Here is a 14,827-nt window from a genome sequence, read left to right as displayed (position 1 = left end):
ATGTCCATTTCATGAGGGAAAGGTCAGCTGTTAGGCAGAGTGCTGGTGCACTTTAGAGAACTTAAAATCTGCACCTGGACTTCCTCACATCCTAAATATTCCCCTCCCTCAGCCCAGACAAGAATTGCTGTTTAAAACGACATTTTTGTCCTTTGTCCCTCCATTACTCTGATGGTTGCTTCTTTCTCTCTCAGAAGTTACTTTCCCTGTAACATTTTCTGGATTATATTCAATAAATACTGTTTAATGTCATAATCCCAGCTAGACAGCTATAGAAGTGCTAAATAGCTACTGTGACATGTCTAATAAATAGCCATCTAACCACATTATAAATAACCCCAAATTCAGGCCAACAAATATTGCAATAAATTTTTTTTTGCCAGTACATCTGTATAAATAATAAAATGGACCAGAAAAGCTAACCATACTAGAGTTTTGATCTTGGAAAAAATCCATGTGCAATACTTCATTCCCCTTAGGGTGTGCAAGAAAAAAAGGAAGATAAAATTATTCAGCTAGTAATAATATAGCATGGCGAAAGGGAGAGATTCTTGAACAAACTGCAGTTTATTTTAGGCAAGAAAAGACAAGGCGTGCAAATCAGGGTATGAACGTCTATGGAAGTTGTGCAATCTTTGCATATATTAAAAAGCAATAACTTTCCAGCTATTAACCAGCTCCTATTGCCAATACCACTACCAGCAGCTGGAAACACGTACTGAACAAGACAGACAGACAGGTATCTTTTTCTTCCGGACTGCAATCCTGTATTGTCTGCCAAAATGTCTGAAAAATATTCCAGCAATTTGGCTGACTGTTCAGGAGCCTTATCAATACCAGCCACATCAGCTTTTCCTCACCTATCACCCCCTTTTTGCCGTCCTTGGGATGACAGAAGCCAAGAGCATCTCAGCTGGAAGTGGCTGGCGCGGTCCTAGCAGGAAGGAGACCTCTGTCCCCACCTCCTACGCCCGATGCTGTGCCCCTGCACGCACCACAGGGCTGACTGCCAAGGCTCTACTAGTGCCACCAGCACCCTGTGCCATAGCATCAGGAGCTAAGCTGTTCCTCTGTGCTCTACCAGATAGAAAAACATTTTGCATTTCCACTGCTCAAGTTTAGACAGCTTTAAAGATCCTCCCTGGCTTTGCTTTCCCATTAACCAAAATACCATCCACTTGCTGTGAGCAGCGATGATGATACTTGACACAGTTCTGTGTTTATTCCAGTCTGTTTAACTTGCTTTAGTTTTAGTTCTGTTTAGAAACTTAGGGGAAAAAAAAGTTGGTGTTTTTTTTTAAAAAATGTATTCTGTTCAGAGGAAGCTTTTAATACCACTGTTGGCTCCCCATTCATATCCTTCTGGATCAGGAGATAACACTACCAGTTTCCCAACATGTCAGTTCACTCATAGGAAAAAAAGAAGTTATACAATAGCCCTACTGTTACAGAAAGGATGTGCATAAGTATTTGCATAATCTAATATTTTCCACAGAGTCAGAGTGATGGGTCACATACTCCTCAATTAGCTTCTAACTACTCAGTTCTTGTAAGGACTGCAGGGATGCACAGTTGAACTATGAGAATAGGGAATATTTCTTCCACCTTCAGCTTCCACCACCAGCGATGCACACTGAAGGTACTAAAGCCCATAGGAACTGAAATTTTGGGCAGATGATTGTAGATGTGAAAACAATGATTTTCTGGAAATCTATATACCACCTCAGCAAAACACATCATATATGCTTACACTGAAAGCGCAATTACCTTGTCTTCTGTTCCTTGGGACAACACCACATGCTGAACTTGTAGACCTCATCAGCTACATTGATTGACAAGAACTCTCCAGGAGTGGACATACCTGCAAGAGAAGAGACCAAAGCTGTTTATTCTTCCTGTTCCCTCCATGCTTGTCCAAGACATTGGTCTTGTAAACCAAAGACTGAAGATTACATCTCTTCTTAGAGTTTCCCAACACACCATCAGAAAAAGAGGACTTAATCCTCTATCTCCAACTCCCAAAGCTGATCTTTTATCTAAACTATACTCTGACTCCCCTCCCCTAAACTGCCCGAGTAGCCCCATGAGATAAACCATGTACCAACTCCAACACAGCAAACAAGGTCAACGTTACCCCCACCCAGCCACTAAAAACATTCCAATCCCACATGAATAGCAGCATTTTCTTGCATTTGACAGTATCTCCTGTCTCTGTCAATTCCTGGTGAATGGAAGGAACAGTCTTGGACCTTCTTGGATTTTTATATGGTGTCATCAAAATACACTCTGTCTTCTTCATTTATGACCCTTTTTCTGTCCAAGGAGAGCACAGCACATGCATAGGCACTGATCACATAAGGCTGTTTTCTCCAGATGGGATCTAGCTCTTAATTTTACAAATACATATGACACAGACCATATTGACACGCTGCCCTGTTCTATGTGGTATCCCAAAGAGGGACAGCTTTTGGGACAAGCCTGAGAAGTAAAAAGTTCTCAGCAAAGGGTGGGACTGGCAGATTTGAAGCAGAAAACTGTGTAAGGACACAGTATTCTTTTTCCTTTGACTGCTTTAAAGCACAGTCTTGTTAAATGTGGAAGGTAGATGTGGGGAAGCACGAGCCTCAATTAATAGGTCAGAGCCTGCACATATCTAATTATAAACCCATTTGGCCCTAGCCTAAACATCCTAATCTTAGTCCCAAAATATACAAGTCTGCCTGGAGAGACGCAAACCAATGATAGCCCATGAAGCGACTTGCCAGGCTCAAAGTGTCCATGTTGTTCTTTCAGTTATCACAATTTATTTTTTGGACATTTAAACTCCAGAGGCTGCTTGCTGCAGAGCAGTAAAGCACCATGGAGGACACACTGATTTGTGGCAAATCACTTCAAGGACAAGGGGAACCTTTTCAATGATTTCTTTGTCTGTCTGTCTCCGCATGATGTGCTGCAAAGGTTAATTTGTTTTGAATTCCCCATTTTTAATTTGCATTACTTATCAACCCGGCAATTATAAATGTTAATCTGTTCTTCAGTGGCCTTAAATTCAGAGACTGAGACTGTTGCATTAAATACAAATTCTATCCCTTGCTGTGATTTATTAAGACTTGAGTGATACTGAGAACCCACTGGGTCAGAGCACTGATATAAGCATGCTTTCAAGGCACATCCTTAATTAGTTTTAAAGCAGGACAGACCAATTTATATCACTTTGATTTAAATCAGTTTTTTTTAATTGTGTTTTAAATCAGGACCAGGAAATCACAATTTAAGTAACTCAATTTGCCTTGCAGTTGTATTCTAACAGATATTAATAAAAAAAAGAGTTATTCTCAGAAACTGACAAGTCATAGAAATGTTTAATTGCAAGAAAAAGTAGCTTTGACGTTGTATTTAATATTTGTTTTTTGTTAACTAAGTGTCCTGGTTTCAGCTGGCATAGAGTTAATTTTCTTTCCAGTGGTTGCTGTGTTTTCAGATTTGGTATGAAAGGCATGTCATTAATGCATATTATTTTAGTTGTTGCTAAATGATGTTTATACTAGTCAAGAACTTTTTCCAGCTTCCTATAGAAGCTGAAAAGGAGCATAGACAGAGCAATAAAGTCCAATGGAATATTCCATACCATAGACGTCATGCTTGGTATATAAATGGTGGTTGGTTGGGGCACGGAAACCCATGATCTCTGCTTGGGTCGGGTTGGGCAACAAAGCACCAGGCAGTGAGAGTGATTTTGGTCTTGTATGTTTTTCTAGCATCATCATTATTTTTATTACCAATATTATTTTTTTCCTTTTCTGTTATTCTTTTTTAAACTGTCTTTATCTCAGCCCACAAGGTGATTTGTGGGTTTTTTGGGGAGTGGAGGTGTCTCTTTCCCCTCCTTTTCTCCCTCTTCTCCCTACCCTTCCAGGGTGGGGAAAGAGGAGTGAGCAAGAGGCTGCATGGTCCTAATTGCTGGCTGGGGTTAAACCCCAACACTGAGAGAATAGATTAAAATCGTACTTACATCACTACATAACTCAGCATTTTTTTGGTGTTTGATTTTTACATTTGACTTGTGAGAAAACAGGACATGGCATTTTTAGTCACCTGATTAACTTTTTAATGTGTGTTTTGTGCCATGCTGCTTCTGAACAAAAATATCCAGAAGAACATAACTGTTTAAAAAGAACCATGTTGTGTCCTGCATATTTTAGGAAATATTATCAAAATATGCATTACATTTCAAGGTAGTTGGTGTATCTAGCAGTGTTAATTGCTGATAATGTTTGCAAACTGAGTTATTTTTTCCTTGCTTCCACATTTTCCAAGATCAGAACTAGTTGATGTCAGACTCCCACACACAACTTTTACTCATAGGATGGGAGAGGATAAACAAATTTTCCCATTCTTTGCACTCCCAGTTGTTTTCCCAACTTGGAATATTCTAGTCATTAAGTGATGTAAAGCAAATAAAATAAAAAGAAGAACATGTTCTTTTTGCACCTGCAAAAAAGGCAACAGCTGTCAAAATCTAGTTTATTACTCAAAAAGCTCCAATTCCAGGTGTCTAGCCAGTAATTTCTCCCATTTAGTGATTTGACATTCTTCAGAATTTTGGCAGTGAATATATACTCAACTGCTATTTATATGTAAGGGTTTATTAATAGGAAAATAGAATTTTATTTTAGGCATATGTAACAAATTTAGTCTGTCATCATTCCAGAATACATGTCTTCAAGCTTAATTTTAAGAAGAGAAAAATACTAAATTAAAAATTAAAAGATGCCTGGATGTGGGTTGTAAAAATACACGCAGGGTTCTCATCGCTGAGGAACAACTGACAAAAGGACAAGAACCTGAATGGATTAATTCACATCTATTTTAGAAGGAAACAGAAATGAAACACTCTAGATTTTTTTTGAGCAGAGGATTTTCCTTCCACCCTTAGCTGAGAACTGAGCCTGTCCTAATCTGACATATCAACTCCACCAGAGAAACATTTTGCTACTGCATGGGATTCCTTCTGCCACAGCTTGAGTTTAGCAGGAGAGACTGTGCACAGGACACCGTTTGTTTTGCCAACAGAAAGGAGGATTGGAGAAGCTCGTGTATTTGTTGCATGATAAAGTATGATTCGTACCAGTTGCATCTGATAGAGAACTTTCCCTTGTGGTTATTTATACCAGCCTGGCAAAGAGCTCTATTCCCAACACGCCATTATTCTCAGACAATGTGACAGAAAAGGCACAGCTCTAAAATCACAATGTTCTTTATTAATCCACATACTTATTCTAAACTCTCTCTCAGCCTCTACCTGGTAAGAAATTTATTAGCTAGGTTAATATGACTGCTGGATAAGTAAGAGAACTTTCCTACTCAATTACCCAGCATGACTCCAGAGCATAGTTTCATACCACAATGACTTGTTTTGGTTGTTCCCATCCCTGACAGCAGCAGTAGGAGCAGAACATCAACACTGACTACTCAGGGAGGCTGTCAGGAGGGTAGGACTGGGGTGTACACACCTCCTTCTCTGGGCAGTGGCACCACAACATCTTAATATGGGCTTTAGACCCGGGTACTAATTTTTCCACACACTATTCTCAACATTTGGCACTAGTTCTGTTTCAATGGACCATACTGTTCAATGGACAAAAAATCTGTGGTGTAACAGAGCTCAGGCAAGGGACCTCCAGAATCCAACCTTCACTGAGGGTTCACATTAGATGTCCTTAATGTTCTAGTCAGCCCCCAGAGCTTGCAGCACTACACTAATTTTCAAACAGTTTTCTGTAACAAGAGACATTTGTTTTATTTTCTGCATTGAAGTTCTGAAAATGATGCTGGAGGTGCCACTTGGTACTCAAGTTACCAGTGCTTACTGATATTAGTAAATGTCATATGCTCCTGGAAAAGGATTAATTCCCCAGTAGGATAAGAGTTCAAAACTAAATTAAACAAACAAGTTAGCTTTTCACCAGTTCTGAGTTTGCAGCAGAGGAATATGTGCATCATAAAGGTCTGGGAGCTCTGGGACCAGGCAGGCACACAGCTGGGAGGGAGCAGGACAAAACATCCAGCTCGCATTTCTACAAGGCCCTGCAGAAGAACTTCCCAAACAAATGAAAAATGAAAGAAAAAAAAAATAAAAATCACATAAAAAAACGTTTCTGTGGAATAAAATTTTAGCTTATTCTAAATTTCAAAACAGGCATAAAGAGAGGTGCCAGAAGCAGTAACTGAAGAGCTCTCACTGCGCTGCAGCTCATACACCCATGAGTTCCCTCCCCTTAGAAACAACTCCTTTTCTGCTGAAAACCTCTATAGTTTACAATTCCTCTATACAAGCGCCAGCCTACCTGGAAATGACAAATGTACAGAACAGACAAAAGGGATCAATAAACATCTCCGTCCTGTATTTGGAGAGATGCTCTATACATTCAAGACCCATCAAGTACTTTAAAACCTTAGTGAGTTCCTGCAAGAGTTATGTCTGCTAAAGTCATCAGGTCTGCAAAACTTGCATAGGAGAATCATAGAAGAATTTTGCAATGGGAGGCTCTTGACACACTAATGTAATTTTTAGTGTTTCGGAAAACATAGGAAATTCCAACAATCATTGAATCAAGTTTGAATGTCTTTCTGAAAGATGTGCATTAGTCAAATATAAACCATTAAGTAAATACATGGAAAACGTAATGCCTAGAAGAAATAAACAACAGATATATACTGCATCAGACTAAACAAGCTAGCTGTTCTTTCTTGGCCTTGTGCTATCTTTGAAGTCATTGCAAAGTAATAATAAAAAAGTTTGAAAAATTTAATTAAAATGGAAAAAATAGTTCTTTCTCCCTACCAGTCACATCTGAACCAGTGCAAAGCAGCCTAGAGCCTAACATATCATCTTCCTTTAATCCCTTCATGCAGACAGTGAAAAATGCTATACAAAAGCCCACTGTATCTGGCCATCAGAAAATTGCCTCTGTATGGGGATTGCTCATTTGCACAAAGCTAAGGAAATTAGGCTGCCCCTCCCAGACAGCACAGGAGGAGCCAGGGCCAGCCAGGGCTGCCCGAGGAACCACCACTCTCCCCTGGAAGCTGGCAGTGAGGTGCATCCCTGGTTTTGAAACAAGTTTGGCACACACTGAAACAGCCAGTGCTCAAATGACACTGAATATGGCAGGCTTCATCCCAACCTGATCCGAAATTCAGGTCAGCTCTCCTGACAACAATATTGTTAAGAAATCAGCTAGATGGTGGAGCTAATCAAGATGCCTATGCTAGCTGGATACTTTACCTCCTGTGTGGGGAGGGAAGACGAAGAGAAGGAAAACTAGCTGACAGCAGGAAAATTGAGAAGCTGTAATTCATAAGGAATTGGCCCAGAAATAATCAGATTCCTAACTCCTTTATTTGTTCCTGGACTGGATCCATTCTGACCAGATAAACTCCTCCTCAGTACAATACACAGCTTTGCACATTGATGTAATGAAGTGATGGGTCACGCTGGTGCTATCGTATCCAGGATTTATGAGGAGACATCATCGCCTGAAATCAGGAACTGGAGGGGCAGAGATATTTCAGTTTAGCTCTGCAAACAAGTCTGTAAGGCATGTTTAAACGGGTGGGATGAAATCAATCAAATTAAGGTGCTGTGCGCGGGTGTATCTCTGCTGACCTCGGAGGGATTCTGGTGTACGTCGGTACAGGATCTGACCAGTTAGGAATTAATGCATAAACCGGGTACACTTATTAGCAAAAGCAGGCACACCTCCTACAGGTAATTCAGCATATTTCCTCTCCTTTCCTGAAGACAAAAGGCTCAGTGCAGATACAAAAGCTGCCTTCCCTATTGATCACCTCTTGTCTCTGTTTGGCACGTTACTTGCATGCTTCATTCAGCAGCAGCTGTGCATAGTTGGTCAAACACTCCAAGTTGTTTGTCAAAGTTTTCCTAAGGCTTTTCATCTCCCTGCTTTCCCGTGAGGTGCCCAAACATAAGTCATCTCTGTTGGCTTTCGGAGCAGATTAATTCAGAGCACAGCTTCAGAACTGGCAGGTAATCAGTTATCTGGAGTTTGAAGCAGAGCATTTTTCCCTAACAAGGGCAACAAAAAGGTGGGAAAGGTATTTCTGAATTTGCACATTCATTCAGCTAATATATTTCCTAGAGGCGCACCCCTAATGCCAACCCATGGGTAATTCTTTCAGTAGATGTGATCTGAAAAGCCACTGGAGATGGGGGAAGGCTAATCAAAACAGAGGGTATGGTTTATCATTTCTCAAACGCACAGGGGGATATCAAATTGTGTCCTCAAGATTTTGGGCCCTGAAGCACACTGCACCACCTTAGATCCATGGTGAGAGGAAGGAGAAAACCTCCTACTAACATCAGTCTCACTTGTCCTCAAACAAGATGTTGAAGAGATATTACTGTAAGGGGTCGGCACCAAGAAGCCATGGGCCACCAAGAGCCAGGGACCCAGGGGGCCTCTGCAGCTCTCCTCAGCTGACTGGCAGCATAAGGGTCATCTGACCCTTTGGTCATGTGACCACACAAAGCTTTTGCCACACAGTGAAGAGGGAAATGGCCCCCTGCAACATTGGACTCCTGATCTATAGTCAGCCAACTGGTAATAGGAGTCTTCGTAAAAGATGAAAACTCCATGGAATATTTTAACATGCATATCTCTCAAATAAATTACTTTATTTTGAGCTATCTCCTAGGAAACAGTCCTTCATAGACATGAACCCTTTTAACCTCCACCCTCAAAATGCTCATCCCTACAAGACAGAAGGAAAGAGGGCAGCATGGGACCTGATCTCAACTGACAGTCAGCGGGAGCCTGGCTCCTATTTGTGCTTCGAGAGTTCTCATAACAAATTTATGCCCAGGTTGTGTCATATGGTATCAGGCCAAGCAGATGCACAGGTAGTTGAGTGATGTCAAGGATTAATTTGACGCATCATGGCTCCAAATCCCCAAATGATTTTAGATGTGAAAAACTTTCTTACCTTAATCAAAGGGAATATTCATGAAAATTGGATGGGTAGCATCAGGATCAGTCCCCAGAGAAACAAAATGATGTAAGGGCAGTTATTTGTGATGACTGTTTTGTTTTTCTGGGAGGAGAAAAAAAAAAAAAAAAAGGAAAGATGTGAATTATAGCTGTTTGATGGGTAACATTGAATTAGACATTTTAGTCCTTGTAATCCACTGGCACCATCAGCAGAAGACTAAATCAAATGTGTTTTTATTCAACTTGTATATCTATTAATACAATCCATTGCAATGGTTATTCAATATTTATGTTGTCTGCGTGAGTTACCACATATTTCTTTCTCTTTTGAAAACTAAGATAGTTGAAATAGTACAGCATTGCTTTTTATCTGACAAAGCTTTAATCTTTAGATGTTTCTAAGAATTCAGTCTGCTTGTTTAATCTCTTTATAATGTTTTTAACCGTTTTGTTCAAAACAATTTAAGTTGATTTCAATCCTGGGCTTTATTAACAGCAAAAAAAAAAAAAGCAAAAAAAAAAAAAAAAAAAAGGAAAGATGTGAATTATAGCTGTTTGATGGGTAACATTGAATTAGACATTTTAGTCCTTGTAATCCACTGGCACCATCAGCAGAAGACTAAATCAAATGTGTTTTTATTCAACTTGTATATCTATTAATACAATCCATTGCAATGGTTATTCAATATTTATGTTGTCTGCGTGAGTTACCACATATTTCTTTCTCTTTTGAAAACTAAGATAGTTGAAATAGTACAGCATTGCTTTTTATCTGACAAAGCTTTAATCTTTTGCCCATCATAGTTTTACCTGAACCGTTGTTTGAAAAAATAAATAAATGAGGTTTTTGCAAGATAAGGAGTTCCCGTGTCAGAATTCTACGGTCATGGTATCATGATACACTTGACAGTCCTCATAAATAATAAGCGTGTGAAGATCTGTTTTTTCACAGCCTGTATTATTTAGAGAAATAGCATCCACCACACCAAACAACATGTGAAAGTGCTCATACTGTAGCCAAAATAGTCAAATTCTACCCTTTAGGAAGTAAGATAAACACTTGCAGAGGTCAGGAAAGATTTTCTACTCTACTTACAAGAACAAACATAGTTTGTGGCTCTTCTCTCTTCTCAGCTAGTCGTATCCAGCATGGCATTCTCAATGTGGTACAAAATACCCCAGAGAGAAATAGATCAGATTTCTCTAAATCATTAGAATAGGCCTGCTGCTGTGCTCCAGCCTTTCATCATTTGACTCACAGATTCGCAACCCAGCATCTTGTTCTGCTTGGCAGTAAAGAATGAGCTAAAAGTTAGACTGGAGGAGAAAATCTGAAACACAACCTTAAGAGAAAAATCACCTGCCACCTTCTAGCTGCCCACCACCTCCAGAGTGTGGGTGAAGGAAGCTTTGTGCCTATTGTGACCAAAAACCCTCCTCCAACTTGCTCCTGAAGGGATCTAAGTCTGGTTCCAGGTCCAGGAGAAGAAGAGAGACATTAAGAAGACATCAGGAAGGTCCAGGAAAACAGCAACATGATCCACAACGCACGTTCCAGAATCAGTTGGCATTTTGCACTGCTCTTATTTCATATGGGAGGATCCAAACAAAGAACTTAGAACGACCTTAAAAACTGCAAACAGAAACAGAAGACAGCTCTCATCGCTGCCGTGCCATAATCCATGCTACCCCAAACCATCCTCCGAGGCAAGAAACTCAAAAACCCTATCAAGGAAACAGGTCCATAAAACAGAAAAATAAAGTATAAACAGAAAAATAAAACCAGACGCCAATGTGTACCCAAAGGAACTATTAAACGCAAAATGTTTGTCAGTATAGGATGCTCCACTGCACACATCTGGTGCTCTCAGCAATACAGAACATTTCTTTAATTGCTACACCTGAGACCGAGAGCAAGAAATAAATCTAGGGACTGATCTTAATGTATTTTGAGACAGGTGGAGATAAGTAGCAGCATGAGGATTTCATTGTCCATAATCAAGCAGTTATACATTACTGCGTTAAACAGATATATTCCGGATACAGCTACGCGTCTATAATTTGATGTCTGTTTTTTAATTCCTTCTGATGCCAAACTTTATAGAGATAACCATGATAAATCTCCCATTTGGTATATATCATCCAATACTTTTTGCATGATCCAAGATGTCAGTATGGCAGTATCCAGTGGAAAAGGCAATGGACTAGAAGTCAGAGCAGCTGGGCTGACTCCAGATTGCTGCTGCTTCTTACGGGGTCATTGTGTGTCACTGAACTTTTCTGCTACTGTTTTATTTACTCAGACTGTAAGTATTGGCTACGTGTTTATACAGCACCTTGCATAATGGCTCCTCAGTCTCTCCTGGGCCCTTGGAAATGTGCAAATTGGTATTGTCCACTCAAATTCATTACTTAGCCCTTTCCATCCAACAAACACTGTGAAGCCAACGCATCTATCCAGAAAAAAGGGTTCAAGGTGAGGCACAACACAAAGGAGATAACTACCACTACTCTAGTAAGCTGTTTGAGATTTCTAAACTGGACAACGAGCTACTGGTCCCCTTGTTCAGCATCTCTATTGCCTTCACCTTTCAACAGGATGACATGAGATTCCCTCGACTTTTAAGTGATGTGAGGAAGTATGTGAACATTTTAACATCAATATTTTAAGCAATATGTTTTGCTCTGAATCCAAGCTGAATATTCTGAAATGGATTCTAACAATTTTTTTCAGAATAACACTAAGGTTTGGCTTTTCATAATGACTCAATTTGCCATAGCTTGCCCTTTTGTCAACAACAGCATTATGCCTCCCTCTGCCAGCTGTTATTATTACCTGTACATTTTTCAGCTGTATTTCATGTAGACCTGGTGACCTGGTGCTCCATTTACCCCAGACTTGGAGTTCTCATCCCTGTCATTACCCAAATCAAGAATGACATCTCTTGAACTCTGATGACAGCCTTAGAGTATTCTCATCCTTCGCAAAAAGAAAATTTAGACATTCATTGCCTCATAGAACATTTAAGGTCGGGAAAAGGTATTAGATTCTCAAGTCTCATTTTTCAGGTTGGTACTCATATACGTGCTCAAAGATAATCATGTTCTTAGGACTTACCAATACTAAGTACATGATGCAGAGGTGTCCTTAAGAGAGTCACTAAGTTTGAGCAAATCTGAGACAGTTCAAATGCTATCTTTTCCACCCAATTTGCCCTGCTTTGACACAATTTATTAGAAAGAAGAAATACTTGAACTAAAAAGAAGACCGGACAGTTTTTAGGTTTTTTTTTTTAAAAGAACAGAAAATTTCCAAAGTACAATGGTCCATTGCTCTGATTAATAGCAGTGCAGCCAGAGGAGGGGACTGTGTGAAGCATTCAGCAATCAAAGCCATCAGTCCTGCCTGTCATGATCAGACTGCAATTTTTGCAAGTGTGGGTATCAGTTTCATCTTTTATAGAGCACAAGCAGAATAGGACATCAACAGCTCCTTTCCTGAGGACCAGTGGCTCATTTTATCTGCATTTGCTGGATGTCTATGCTTTTGAAGCAATGCTCTGCAGACCTTACCAGGTTGGTGTAGGCAATGTCAAAAAAATGTTACCTTAAAATTGTCAAATCAGGACCAAGCCTGAAACTTGCTGATCACTCCTTTTGGTGTTCAGGGGAGCTGAACGCGTTTTGAATGCCTGATTGGGTTTGCAAGGAATGTAAAGCTTTTTTAACAAAGCTTGAATTTTCACCCTGAAAAAATCCACACATTAAGCATCTTGAAAAGTGTTCTTGCGCTGATTCAGAAGAAAAAAAAAAATCAAGTCAATATCACAAGTGGAAAAAAACCCCGCAAACACAATCCCCAAAACCCAGCTATTCTTGTCTCAAAATACTTTCTTGTGATGCAGTCATTACACATATCAATATATTTCTGTGCTATATTATATATACATAAATAAAATATTGAGCATATATATACTACAGATTTATAGTAAAAATGAATAAGGAATGCATACACATCGATGTTACCAAATAATTTCTAAAGGAAACATTTCCTCTTCTCATCTTCCAGAAGCTTCTGAATCACTGGATTTCCAGATGACATTTCTCTTTCTTTCTAATCAAAGTTTCCCCTATACAAAGTTTTGTGACTAGTTCAATGACATGGTAATTATTTCTTTCCTGTTTAGAAATATCCTGAAAAGGATGAAGTTGAATTTCTGGCTGCAAATACCTCTTCATTGTGCAACTGCCTTTTCCATAGAATTACATTCAACTTAAGGTGTTTACTTCAATTTCATTTAAAATAGATTTCCTGAAGCTGGAAAACCTGTGAGTTTCTTTTGGCCTTCCACTTACTACCAGTTCCCATGTAATGATGCCATAATGATTCACTATTTGATGTTCTTCAGCTTCAGGCTTATTTATTGTAATTGCCTAATTTCTTATGAGACAGGCAGATAAGGAAATATTTCAAGAGGCTTGTAAATAACCAACAAGGACCACAAGACTGCAGTTATTTTAATTTATATCTAAACTATTTTGCTGTGCTAGCTGAAATCATGTATTTGTATAGTTTTTCAGTGCAGTTTGTATCATTCATCACTCAGTAACCAGCATGAACTGCGCATCCTGTTTTAAAACCTCAAGGTATTTTCCTGGTTACCATTACAGCAATGTATTGTATGCTTCTAGAGAACCTGCAGTGGAGTAATAAAATGCAAGACAGAGTTAAAAACTCTCCTTTTGATTTGGCTCTAGCCAGTCTTACCAACAAGAAGAAAACAGTTCCAGTCCTTCATGGTTGTTTGACTTCCTTGTGCAAGATGAGCCAGAGGTCAGTCTTCTCCAGATTTCAGCCACTTAAGAGTTTCATTTAAGAGATGTTCTTTAGTTATCTTTTATTGCACTCCTGCAAAACGGTTGAGGAAACAAACAAAACACACCTTGCCCTGAAAGCATGAACTTGCAATATTTTTCCTTCCTGCCATCTAGCTCTGAGAGGGAATAGGAGTTGACTAATATACACAGCTCCCAGCACCATGCTGCTCACGTGATGAGTGTTACAGGTGATGTTGCTTATGATAATAAGGAAGTTAATGAGAAAAGCCAGGCTGGTTCGTGTTTTGTAAGAAACAGAATGAAACCCTATATTTGTCAACTGGGAAAAAACAAACATCGGAAAAGAAAGAAAGGGTACAGTCCAAAAAAAGGTATTAAAAAAAGGAGAACAAATCTTTCATAGCTAGAAATATCAATGAATGGTTTCATAGATTGACCTTGAGTAATGATGCCTTGTTAACATGGTTTGTATTAATATTGTTAGTTACTTCCTGAACAAAAGTTGAAGTAAGGATTTATGAGGATATTTAAAAATAGAGTGAGGAGGTTGAAAGAGGAAAGATCAGAAGACTAAGAACAGATTAAGTTCTGTTGAGTTTAGATGGGTGTCTGCAGACCTCTGGCTTGTTCATCAGCTGAAACTTTGGACCTTGTGAAAGGAATGAAATGCCAAAAAAACTCACCAAGACTTTAGTCACAGCAGCTGGATAAATCTGGATGAAATACCACAGAAGTGATAAGACTTAGGATTTTAGACTCAGTCCAGACTGTCTTTACTTCTGCTTTGCAAACAGTCATAACCACACAAAAACAAGGGACATACAGGCAAGACCATTCTCTCCAATTAGCTACACACAGCCTTGCAGAGGTGAAATGGTGTGCACCTTTTCCAACAGAACCTGGTGGGAAATATGGCTCTGGGAGAGTCGCCTTCCCTGTCCTTACACACAGAAAGAGATATAATATACAGATGCTTT

The 14,827-nt window shown here is 39.4% G+C and overlaps 1 long non-coding RNA gene across 1 annotated transcript; it reads right to left on the bottom strand.

Moving 5' to 3' along the window:
• Positions 1 to 1,824: 1,824 nt before the first annotated feature.
• Positions 1,825 to 10,283, bottom strand: LOC106890728. The gene is made up of 3 exons (XR_001412566.1): positions 10,108 to 10,283; positions 9,007 to 9,114; positions 1,825 to 1,861 (listed from the first exon to the last, which is right to left on the bottom strand). It is a non-coding gene; the product is annotated as an uncharacterized LOC106890728 (long non-coding RNA).
• Between the last annotated feature and the right edge of the window lie 4,544 nt (positions 10,284 to 14,827).

The sequence above is a fragment of the Calidris pugnax genome, unplaced genomic scaffold (assembly GCF_001431845.1).
Source record: "Calidris pugnax isolate Ruff unplaced genomic scaffold, ASM143184v1 scaffold81, whole genome shotgun sequence".
In the NCBI taxonomy this organism is placed as follows: domain Eukaryota; kingdom Metazoa; phylum Chordata; class Aves; order Charadriiformes; family Scolopacidae; genus Calidris; species Calidris pugnax.
This window is presented reverse-complemented; position numbering and strand designations above follow the sequence as displayed.